The sequence below is a fragment of the Spea bombifrons genome, chromosome 1 (genome assembly GCF_027358695.1).
Source record: "Spea bombifrons isolate aSpeBom1 chromosome 1, aSpeBom1.2.pri, whole genome shotgun sequence".
Taxonomy (NCBI): domain Eukaryota; kingdom Metazoa; phylum Chordata; class Amphibia; order Anura; family Pelobatidae; genus Spea; species Spea bombifrons.
This window is the reverse complement of record NC_071087.1, coordinates 97,597,162-97,610,495: the sequence shown is the minus strand read 5'-3', so window position 1 is coordinate 97,610,495 and position 13,334 is coordinate 97,597,162. Positions and strand designations below refer to the sequence as shown.

At 37.6% G+C, this 13,334-nt stretch overlaps 1 protein-coding gene across 1 annotated transcript in view; it reads right to left on the bottom strand.

The window, feature by feature from the left end:
- Positions 1-13,334, bottom strand: part of PTPRD (protein tyrosine phosphatase receptor type D) — a 691,347-nt gene that overhangs the window by 202,690 nt on the left and 475,323 nt on the right. Inside the window, exon 8 of the mRNA XM_053465969.1 lies at positions 12,308-12,349. The gene's annotated coding sequence lies outside the window, so the exon portion shown is untranslated. The remainder of the gene's footprint in view (positions 1-12,307; positions 12,350-13,334) is intronic.

The following is a 13,334-nucleotide window of genomic DNA, read 5'->3' as shown; positions in this document are numbered from 1 at the left end:
TGTGAATACATTTAAGATAAGTATACATTTTATATGTGTTTCCAGAATGTATGATAGTTACCCAGATGTAAATCTAGTCATCAAACTGACGTGTTAGATCACACAGGATCAGACCACTTGTGACTTGGCTTACTCTAATCTGATATAAACAATGAGACAACCTGTACAACTTGGTACACCAACTAATCGTGCTTCCTAAGGTCTGAGACTTCACAGTTAACCCCTTCAGTGCTGGAAGAGGCTAGCGCTGGCAAGACAAAGCGGGAACAAAATTCAATTGAGCTGTGCTGGCACTACACAGTGCTAATATTGTCCTAAAAAGGACAATAAGTTATCATAGCAGCCTGCCCCAAGCATCAGACAGAACTAATTTTGAGGTAAAACAGGAGCCCGTCGAACAGACAGCCCGGCGCCTCCGTACAGTTCTCTGGCCAGCAATGCCCAACCGGAGAAGGGTCACTATTTTGGGGTTATCCTGAGGGAGCAGCATCAATCCCAGGGACCCTGAGCGACAGAATCGGTAACGTCCCCGGGAATAGTCAGCGAGGTAGCCAGGCCAGAGTTCCATAGCCGTGGCTGGGTAAACTTGCTCCTAATGATGGGTGATAAAACCAGGGTTCCCACATTGGCTCCCTCTCTGTAACCATCGCCAAGTGTTGCCCACCACGAGCAAAGTATAACCTCAAAAGAGCGACGTGGTAGAAAAACAGGTGTTCGTAGCGATGCAGTTCAGCCGTGCAGTTCTATGGATTTGCGGCTACCTCCCGGTTAGGCGCAGGGCAAGGGAAATGGTCCATAACAGCAGGGTGTAAAGGGGGGAAAAAAACGCCAAACAAGGTAACCAGTCCTCTGCAGCCCTAGTTCTGTGACAGGTATTTGCCTTTCTTTTAGCAGTAAGGGCTGACCTCCTAGGCCGAAGCTATATATCGCTTTGTTCTTTATATGCTGATTGCATGTTCTGTGTCCAAAACAGCAAAGGAGATTGTTAATTGTGCTGCCTCCAGCTTTTTTTGACAGTTGGAAAACAATATGAATATTGCATACTTGATTAAGCACCCCATATAGAAAAAATTGTGGTCATTTAACCCTTTGAATCTCTCAGAGAATTAAATGTATGGCTTTGCATCTTTAAAGCACGCAGGGTAGCCAACACCTTCCTACAGAGTTTTATAATGATATTGTGAAGGTTCTACTCTAATATTTAGCCATACCAGTGGCTGGATTGGTATACTTAGTATTTTATTATTACACATGCTGGGTATACACATCGTGTGTACCTATATTTATAGCTGCAACCATTATTTCTTCATTTTTGGGGGGAATAGAGTTTTTTGTCTTTATCAGACCTGACCATTTGAAATCATTCTCTGCTTTCTTGTGTTGCTTGATTGTCAGAGTGCTTGTGCTGTAAGCGTACAACAATAAGCATAGCATACTGTAATCAGGAAGCATTGTTTAATAGGTGGGACAGAGGGCAGGGGAGCAGAAACGGCAAGAATCAGGGTTTGGAAGAATGTTTTAAAAAAATAGCTAAGAGGGTTGGGTGAATCACGTTCCCCAGCTCAGAGTGCAGAATTTCTTAAACTTCTAATTACGAGTAATCAATTTTTTTTTTCACAGCAGACAATTAAAAAGAAGAATATGCAACGTTCTATCCTAAATGGCAGTGCAACCTAACACAAGGAAGGCACTGGCCATATTTCTGAGCATGTCTCTCTTCTCCTGATGGGGATAATCATTAAGTAGGTCTGCAAGGTGTCCATTAATCTTTGTCAGCGCTGGCTGAGCTGAAGTTCTCATTGGCTGCTCTGAACTAGTCAGCCGCTACAGTGGAGTACAAACCCTGTGGAAATGGCATTTCATTTTCTGTGAAGAATTGACTAAAATTGAACATTTTTTCCTTTTCATTTTTTTCTCTTATCAAACTACAGAAAAGTATGTTTAAAGTCGCAGTGCTGTTTTTCTTTTCTTTCTGGTTTTGATGGACTCTGAAGTAGATTGATGTTACGTAGAATGTGAAGAGGCACCCCTGCTTAGCGTCCCAAAGTGTTTCTGTTCTAAGCAAACAAAAATCCAGTGCAAGTTAACTGATTTTTCCCTAAGCTGATTTCCTATTCACTAGAGTGGGGACTTTCCATTCACTAAATTGTGGGATTGCCATAGGGATCAAATTGATTGACATTCACCAAAGTTGCCAGAAAGAAGCTTTTAAAATTACTGTATGGATTTAGCCCTTATAATGGACAGCAGTGGTGTATTTGGTCTATGCTGACTGCTGGGTGGGCCGATAAGTAGGAAGATCATGCCCTTCGGAAAATGATGTCTTATCTCGATGCCCAGTAGTAACGATGATGGCACTTCTCTGAGTTATGTCTAAATACGGGAGAGAACACAGATATATATATATATATATATATATATATATATACAGTATATGCAGTATATATTCTTACCTGGAGTCTCCAGGTGAAACCACGCTTCTATGCATAGACCTGCCCAAGTCCTGAAGCCACTTCTCCAAAAGAGGCAGAAATTTTCCATAAACTTACTTAGACTGCAGTTAAAGACTGCACTTTTGCAATTAGAATGAGCTGCCAAGAAGTGAGCGGTAAAGGGGAGTTGCCATAGCCAAAAATTAGTATGGCACATGATGGGAGGCACTGGCCCTCAGCAGTGTTTAATAAATACCTTGTCATTTTGATTTCAAAAATGATCTTTTAAGGCATGTACTAGATGAATATGTATATTATGTTCATTTCCAGTGTCAGAAGAAAACAAACTAAAGGGATAATAAACCAGGCATGTAAGATGATTATAAGACATTGTACAATCCGATGCAATAGGTTGACATATATCAGGCCTCTTTTAAATTTCTTCAGGGATTGTAATAGAGAATACATTCAAGCACATCTTGGTGGATAGTACATAGGATGTGTGGGTCAAAAAATGGTTTGCTCATTAAAATCTTGGACAGTAACTCGCCAAAGACTGAGAATCATTTCTTTGTAAGGTTTTCATTACTTGCTGGCACTTAAAAGGGTTAATAGACTAGATAAACAAAATTTATTCATATTTCCTACACTCTCTAATTTGTTGAGTAAGACAATCTCCTGGGAATTTGGTAAAATGAAAAGCCGGCTCTTTGCCATATTTTCTAACAGCCACTGAGACATGCTCTGAGTAACCTTCTTTGTAAACATTTTAAGGCTTTAAACATTTTAAGGCTGCCCCACTTTCCCTGCGCAACGAATGGAAATCAATGTTCCATTTTTAATTGCGGAGAATCTGTATAGAGGGTCCTCAGAACCATAGCCGCTCCATCAGAAACAATCCAAACTAAAAACAGCACAACACAAAGCAGTAACAAAAGAAGCTAATTAAAGAGAGTATATAATTGTCTTTGGATACAGTTTTCCGTTTAGTTGTTAGAGCTGCTCCAGCCACTTTACATTTAAAAATTTTCAGCTACAAACGCTTTGCCAGTCATTCATACACTCATTCTTATTCTGCAGTTTCTTCTCATCTCATACGGCAGGTTGGCTATGGAGCTATAATGTTCAGAAGACCTCTAGGTTGTATGCTGGAGGGCAGGGGTATTCTTGACCCTTCTTTGTTCCAACATATTACTCCTGTACATTGGTGACACACAAGCATAACTTGCTTACCTGGCTATATTGTTTCTGTTTAGAAATACCTTCTTTCGTTTATCATAGAATCCTGGCCCACAAACCAGTATTCTACCGGGACATTATTTGCTAAGTATTCGGAGATGTAGAAATGTTTCCTTCATGTATTTAAGAGGTTGCCTACTGACTACTGACGTTTTGAATACAATTTCAGCAAATACTGAAATAGCCAAAAAAGTTTGGTGAAAATATTTGCTTTTCTAATTCCAGGTAGGATTTTTAAAATGATACACTCAGTTGTCTATCATTATATGACCATATCAGGTACCCATTACTTGGAGGATTAAAAAGTTGATTAATCCCTTTCATACCAGCCATGAGCATGAAATGTACAGAGATAACTGGTAACATATCCACCACCCTTTAAAGAAAAAATATATAGAAATGTTACCTATTATTTTATTTTCTCAGTGAAACTACGAAAGACTTTCCAAAAGCTGAAAGAGGTTTGTGTCACAGATGCCATCAAAAGCAGTCAACACCACTGGTGGCACTTAAGCAGCTCATACCGAGACTAGGAGTGTTCCCTCTGTGTACCAGAGACCATGCAGAGTCTGTACAGACCCTGGAAGGGTCTCTGATCATTCCCCTGCGGCAGATAACACAGAGGAAAGCATAGCTGCAGACCCTTGTTTTCTGAATAATTGCGTGGTCATCAGGCAGGTAGATCAAAGTGAGAATTCCTTTAAAAATTTAAAAAAATTATAATACAAAAAGAAGAAATAATAACAAAAGACTTAAATGTCAACCCTAGTGGTGACTTCATATTATACCTCATTAGAGATTGAAGTTTGTTAAAAACGTATTGAAGTATTATAGATTGCAGGCTTTCAAGACATTGTCGGTCTCTCCTGTATAAATATTATAAAGTTCAAGCAAGATCTATGCCATTACTAAATAAAAACCCAACATAAGTAAAAAAGAAAACCCACATGATACCTGACCCCACAAATACTATGACACGGGCCATGTCTGCAAGCATCACACTGATATCTAGCCTGCACAGTGACATGTTATACACACACCATTTTTAACAAAGGTTAAAGCTAGGATTTGTGAGGCACTTTTGGTGTCTTTAGTCAAAGTTGATACATTTTATTGAGCCAACATAGGAAAGGAGCTAATGTTACATTAGGGCCTCAGAGGACAGAGGGTTTTCTAGCATAAAGAATCCCAATACTGATGGGCCTCTTTGTGCATAATGTTGTGTTAAGATTTTTCCCATGTTATCTTTAAAATATATAATGCAGAAAACCAAAGGGAGTGAGTAAATGTTGTTTTTATTGTTTGCATTAGTTCTCTGATAAGCCCTTCTAAATAGCCATTAGAAAGCTGACTTTTAACAACTGGTGAAGAAAATGTTGAGGTTTTTTTTATTGCTTCAAAGAAGTCAGAAACTCTAGAGTTAAAACATCTTGGAATCACAAGATGTTTTGAAAAATGCCTTAGCGTGATGTGTTATTGATTATAATGACTTTACATCATTTTAGTATGTGAGTTACAACAATCCTGATGAAGCTGATTTTTTTTTTCAGGACAGGACATTCAAATTTACCAAAACATACTTCATTTGTGTGATGTGTACTTGGCATCGTATTTTATTTAAGATACAGCCTGAACAGCAAAATAGTTTACAGAGAAAAATCAATTTTATCTAAACCAACATATGGCATAATCGGCCTGAGAAGGTTAAGGATTGATAAGAAAAGAGGTTTATGTACAAAGAAATCTGCTATCAAACCCATATTCAGTAAAATCAATAGAATGCAATAACTTCAAAACAGATGTATATACATACAGTGGTCCAAAAAAGTATTTAGTCAGCCACCAATTGTGCAAGTTCTCCCACTTACAAAGATGAGAGGCCTGTAATTTTCACCATAGGTACACTTCAACTATGAGAGACAGAATGAGACAACAAAGTCCATAAATCACATTGTCTGATTTTTAAAGAATTTATTTGCAAATTATGGTGGAAAATGAGTATTTGGTCACCTACAAACAAGCAAGATATCTGGCTCTCACAGGCCTGTAACATCTTCTTTAAGAGTCTCCTCTGTCCTCTACTCGTTACCTGTATTAATGGCACCTGTTTGAACTTGTTATCAGTATAAAAGACACCTGTCCACAACCTCAAACAGTCACACTCCAAACCCCACTATGGCCAAGACCAAAGAGCTGTCGAAGGACACCAGAAAGAAAATTGTAGCCCTGCACCAGGCTGGGAAGACTGAATCTGCAATAAGCAAGCAGCTTGGTGTAAAGAAATCAACTGTGGGAGCAATTATTAGAAAATGGAAGGCATACAGGACCACTGATAATCTCCCTCGATCTGGGGCTCCACGGAAGATCTCACCCCGTGGTGTCAAAATGATCACAAGAACAGTGAGCAAAAATCCCAGAACCACACGGGGGGACCTAGTGAATGACCTGCAGAGAGCTGGGACCAAAGTAACAAAGGCTACCATCAGTAACACACTACGCCGCCAGGGACTCAAATCATGCAGTGCCAGACGTGTCCCCCTGCTTAAGCCAGTACATGTCCGGGCCCGTCTGAAGTTTGCTAGAGAGCATGTGGATGATCCAGAAGAGGATTGGGTGAATGTCATATGGTCAGATGAAACCAAGGTAGAACTTTTTGCTAGAAACTCAACTTGTTGTGTTTGGAGGAGAAAGAATGCTGAGTTGCATCCAAAGAACACCATACCTACGGTGAAGCATGGGGGTGGAAACATCATGCTTTGGGGCTTTTTTTTCTGCAAAGGGACCAGGACGACTGATCCGTGTAAAGGAAAGAATGAATGGGGCCATGTATTGTGAGATTTTGAGTGAAAACCTCCTTCCATCAGCAAGGGCATTGAAGAAACGTGGCTGGGTCTTTCAGCATGACAATGATCCCAAACACACCGCCCGGGCAACGAAGGAGTGGCTTCGTAAGAAGCATTTCAAGGTCCTGGAGTGGCCTAGCCAGTCTCCAGATCTCAACCCCATAGAAAACCTTTGGAGGGAGTTGAAAGTCTGTGTTGCCCAGCGACAGCCCCAAAACCTCACTGCTCTAGAGGAGATCTGCATGGAGGAATGGTCCAAAATACCAGCAACAGTGTGTGAAAACCTTGTGAAGACTTACAGAAAACGTTTGACCTCTGTCATTGCCAACAAAGGGTATATAACAAAGTATTGATATGAACTTTTGTTATTGACCAAATACTTATTTTCCACCATAATTTGCAAATAAATTCTTTTAAAAAAAAGACAATGTGATTTCCTGTATTTCCCCCCATTCTGTCTCTCATAGTTGAAGTGTACCTATGGTGAAAATTACAGGCCTCTCTCATCTTTTTAAGTGGGAGAACTTACACAATTAGTGGCTGACTAAATACTTTTTTGCCCCACTGTATACAGTGCTATGAAAAAGTATTTGTCCCTTTCCTATTTTTTCCTATTTCAGATCATCCTACTGATTTTAATATTAAACAAATATAACCTGAGTAAACAGAAAATGAAGTTTTAAATGATGATTTTATGTATTGACGGAATATATCCAACCCTACCTGACCCTATGTGAAAAAGTAATTGCCCCAATTTTAAACCAATTTCAATTGATAATTGGATTAAATTTCACTAGACACACATAGGAATGACGAATACTGCCAGCCATGTTAAATCTAAATATTAATTAAAAAGAACCTGTTTTGAAAATTGAAGTAGGGTAAAATGTCTCAAAAAGCAGCCCATGATGCTGCAATCTAAAATCATTAAAGGACAGATGAGAATCAAAGTCATTGATGTTCATCGTTCTGGAAAGGATTTCAAGACCATTCATAAGGCTCTGGAACTCCAGTGAACCACATTAAGAGCCATATCTACAAATGAACAAAACCTGGAACAGTTGTGGACCTCCCCAGGAGTGGCCAGCCTGCCACAATTCCTCTAAGAGCGCATTGACGACTTATCCAGGAGGCCACATAAGAACCCAGACTAACATGTAAAGAACTGCAGGCCTCATGTGCCTCAGTTAAGGTCTACAGTAAGGAAGACAAAAATAGCATCCATGAGAGAGTTGTAAGGCAAAACCACCGCTGACCAAAAAGTACACAAAGGCTTGTCTCACATTTGCCAAAAAACATCTTGACTACCTCCAAGAATAATATTCAGTGAACTGATGAGTCAGAAGTGGAACTTTTTGGAAGACAAGAGTCCCTTTATATCTGGCATAAAGCTAAGACAGCATTCCACAATAGGAACACCATACAACGGTCAAACATGATTGTTGTAGTGTGATGGTGTGAGGCTGCTTTTCTGCTTCAGAAAACTTGCCCTAATTGCCTAATCTGCTCTCTACCAAAAAGTCCTGAAGGAGAATGTCCGACCATCCGTTTGTGACCTAAAGCTCAAGTGCAGTGGGGCTATGTAGCATGATCCAAAGCACACAAGCAAGTCCACCTCTCCAATGGCACAAAATAAACAAAATGAATTTTTTTGGAATACCTAGTCAATGTTCTGATTTGAATTTGATTAAGCTGCTGCGGCATGATCTTAAAAAAGCAGTTTATGCTTGAAAACCCTCAAATTAAAACAATTCTGCCAAAGAAGAGTGGTACAAAAATTCCCTCAAAGCGATGTTACCAATTATAAGGTTTACGGGCAATTATTTTTTCACATGAGTGACATAAGTTTTGAGTCTTTTAACTTTTTTACCTTCAATAAATAAAATTCTATTTAAAAAGCTGGATTTTGTGTTGACTTACATTGTCTCTGTCGTATATTAGAATTAGTTGGCTGATCTAGGCCTTTTTAATGTGATAAATAAGCAAAAATAGACAAAATCCAGAAGGGGTAAATCATTCTTACAGCACTGTTTTACAGTATGTATAGTGTAAATATGTACTATATTAATATATATTAAAGGGATATAGGTTTGCCCTGTAAAACAAAAGAATAAAAAATGCACAAAAACATGAATTGATGACATTATTAGAAGGAACAATTTAAGATATCTCTGCATATACATTCACATTTTCTTCAAAAAAGCTGGAAAACATCCACAAAGTTTACTTGGTAATTATTTATGCCCCTTGGGTAAGAGATTTCATTAACTGTGTTCCCGGCTGTTTTCAGCTTCATTCTTTTTATTCTTTTTATCTGAACACCAACTCTAAAAACAGTTTCAAAAACATTATGAATAGTCAAAGGAAAAAAAAAAAACTTTAAATGGGCTCAATAGGCAATATACACAGAATATTGATTTAGTGCTGGAGAACATAATTCAAGGGTTGTGGACAATGCAGAAAACTACAGGCGTATCAATCAGCGCTCATTCTTTTTCATTCGCACCCTTGTGTTTAAATTGGGGCTGGCACTATGGCCTGACCTGTTACCATTATCCATGTAAAAGTATTTACAGCATGACCTTTAACAAAAGCTCATACAATCATACTAATCCTGCATAAAGAGAAACCCTGTGGTCTCTACCTTGTGTCAATGTGTTTGTCTTATGAAGCCAGTTTACCAGTCCTTCTTTACTTGGGTGTCTTTAATGAAGTTCAAGAGCTGTTGTTCCTGGAAACCCCTGCTGCTTGCTCACATTTTTCAGTTTTATTGCACAATTCTCCATGAGTTGAGAGCTCTTTGTGGCACTTATATAGCCTTATATGGACATACAGTTTATTCACCATAGTAACCAATGAAATGTTTTTGCTGATGGTACCATTTTCATTTGGTCCAATTGCTATGGTGATAAGACCACATTTCGAACTCTGAACCAGAAAGTATATTTATAAATACCCTTTCATATCCTACCTGTTCTACCATATCCTCCTATATGTTCAGTTGATGTTGACGGATAGGTAAGGGCAGAACTGGCCATCTAGCACACCAGGCATATACCCGGTGGTCCACAGGCTGACAGCACCACACACTCACCCAACCTGCCGCTCCAGCAGCAGATCTGGTATTGCAGCTTGCGGCCAGCAGCTAAATATGCCTGTCCGCATGCTACATGGATAAGTGCCAACAAAAGAAAGTCATAGAGCGTATGAAAATCAGATATACTTATGATAAGGGACAATAAGGTGATGGTTAATAGATTCAACACTTGTTAACACCCCAGCATGCTCAAAAAGGACTAAACTGTATTACAAAGTAGATGTTTTATATGCAAATGAGATAATGTTAGCCCTTCTATGAACCTTGATTCTTACATTTCTTGCACAAAAGTTTATCTTTTTTTTCCAACACATGGAGCTAAAATCAATAAATGATTTAGCAGTATGCTGAGTGTACATATTCTTTTTAAAGATAAGTGCAAGATGGCTTTACTTAAGAAATCAGATTGTTTTAAAATATTTTAAACTTTTAACAAACGCTTAAAAAAATAAAAAATAATCATAGATGCTGATATTTTGAAGATGGTAATGATGAGGACCTTTAGAGGACTTAAGGTCCTTCTGAATATTCATAATTAAATATGATGTCACAATTGGATCATAGTCCTATCCCACACAAATAAAAAAAAAGAAACAATGTAAAGACTTGAAATATCTGTTGGAAGAAACATGGAAGAAAATGTTTTGTAATTCACAAGTGATAGGCTGATCATTTGATGTTAATTAAACACTGCCGGATGGGTGTCTAGTTCACTTTATCTGGCACCTCAAGGTATAAAAAGGAGTATATTCCATACACTATATATGACTTGAAATTAAAAAAAATACAATAAAAAAAAAAAAAAAGTTTAGGAAACGTATTCCACGCCTATACAATGATTGGAATCGCTTTAATTACTAGTGACGATTATACGCTAAGATAGAGAGGTACAATAGGGTTTCCAATTGATTGGTGTATTTAAATTAAAACAATATCTGCTTAATGCAGTGTTCAAGTAGTGACAAATGATAGTGCCAATTATATAAATGTACATATTGCTAGCTTTATATTCATGAATGGTAATTCTAACCTATTAATCAAAGCAGTGAATCGTTCTTTAGAACTCTCGGTGAGTGCTACTATTGTTTGAAAGAAATGCTGGCAGTATTTAATAGGACCGTGACTGCCTTAGATAAGAAGAGACATTTAGGTAATCCCATTAATTGTGAAGTTGACAGCAATAATACAACTTGGCATTAAGACTAAAAATACTGATGATTTCTGAAGCAGGGAACATTTGTAATGTATATGAAATGCACTTGTGTATATAAGGATATGAACACAATGTATAATGATTTCATTTTCAAGGGATGAGGCATGCCCCACTTAATCCAGTTTCTGCAATTTATTTTTTATTTTGTATATATTAATCAAAAATCCTGAAATTGTGCTTAAACTATATCTGCCTTACACTGACCTTTTCTTTATTGTTAACACTTTCAAACCATATATAAATATATATATATATATATATATATATATATACATATATATTTAGTTAAGTGTCAATTTTACAGACGTTATTCAGGATGACATTAATGTATCACACACTAATTGTGTCTGGTCTAAACTCATCGGTCTCTCTCAAACTTAGACCTGAGTGGGTACAGGTTTCTAACATGATGTTTGTAACGTATTGTCCGAGCTAAACTGCAAGGTTTATACCCCAAATATGAAGTAGCTTCCATGGATAACTGATGACCTCCCTTGAGATTTAATTTCATGGGTGATGTTCATCAATACTATCAATCTATTTGTCCCCAAATAGTTACTTTTGAAAGTTTTGACTTCATACTCATTCAAGCGCAAATTATTTCTGGTCTATAAGCAGCGCTCATAAAAGAAACTGTGTCTTTTCATCTTCTCAAATATATTGAAAAGCATTATTGTAAAATATGTAGCCAAATCTCAAAATCTTCCTCAGTTAGGATACTTTTAACAGTGAGTTTATAAAAAACATTAAAATTGGGCCTGACCAGGGCCCAATAAAAAAGGCATACATGCGTCCACCTGCTTGATGCCCGCATGATACTTTTTCAGCGTGTGTGTATATCTGGCCAGCGGCTGCACACTAATAGAAGACATCTGTTGCACAAGTAGCAATAAAAATACTTGTGAGGAGCCACTGGGCACCAGTCCACCAGGCATTTGCCAGATCAGACCTGCGTGTTTAGTTATTTCCTACTTTTCTAGGAGATATCAGGTTCACACAAATGTAAAAATGAATACCGTACCCTCTCAGATACACAATTCTTCCTCTATAGCTATTTTGTTTTATAATTATCTTCTTTTGTGGAGTGGTGCACAATGTTTTAAAAAAAACAAACTTAGATTGTAAGCTCTTTCGAGCAGGATTCTCCTTACCTTTTGTTTCTATAAGTGAGATTGTTATGTTATATACCACTTGTTATGTCCTGTTTACCTATTATATAGCACTGCAAAATATGATGCTGCTATGTAAAACAATAACTAATACAACAATAGTTTATCCTTCTTTTACTCTTCTGTTCTGTCTTTTTCATAAACGTAACTTCTGGTATCATAAACTCTCAGCAATTTTACAGCAATTTCTAAGGAACTATTCAATTGTCATTAAAACATGAAGCAATAACTTTTAGAGCGTTAGCATGGAAGACAAACAATGTTAATGTTACCATTAAATCAAAATATGTGAACAGAAACCAATATGACTTTACCTTGTTCTCCTTTATGGGTGAACTGTTTTCCAGCCCTGCAATCTGTTGAGCAAAAACAGATAAGCATGTCATTGGAATATACATTTAACAACAGAATAATAACATTCATAGGGAATTATAAATAAATGATTACTGGGCAAGCCATTAATCTCTGTCCATTATCTCAACCCATCATGTTCCAGTTGTTTCCTCTCTGGCCATTTATGACTAGCCAAGCTGCAGCTATGGCTAGCCCCATACTCCAAACTAGTTCTTTCCACTTCTGGCCCATACACATGCATACAGTGTATCAAAATATGTGCAACCATTCATAAAATATTATTAGGCCTGGACTGGCCATCTGGCTCACCAAGAAGAAGACCCGTAGGTTGGTTGGCCGGTAGGGCCCAATGCTCACCAATAATGCCGCTCCAGCAGCAATGCATTTGCTATCTAGATATACGCAACTGCATTCTGTGTAAGTACAAAAACATTACATGTGGTTGTGCATATCCAGCCACCCACTGCATGTATGTCATTTGGCAGCCACTAGCCTTGAAGTGCCAGGATCACCTAGTCATCACCAGTCCAGCCGAAATTAAATAAATAATGCCATTTTATAATGTGTTTGTGATCTGAATTTCAAAATAAGACAAAGAAGGCTAGTTTACCTAAACAGTAAACCTATTAAAGGCATTAAAACATAACAAAATAATAAGAATGCAAAGAATCATACATAACTGATATGTTAGTTATTATATAACACTTTATATAAAAAAACTACTATTACAAGCATTTGTGAAAGCCCCTTATAGAGATTTGTTCTGATAATGTCATTAGGGGAACACTCAGTTGAATGCCTAAGTATATAAATGCATGCGCAGGAAGTAAGTGAATGCTGTTAAATTCATGGGTGGCGGAAAATTGGACCTTGTGCTATTAAGACAATTTATTATATTCAGTAATAATAGATGTTACAATAAATATAACAATCCATAAACTTACACATTTCTGCCAACTATAGTCAACTTGTTTTAGCAAGACATGG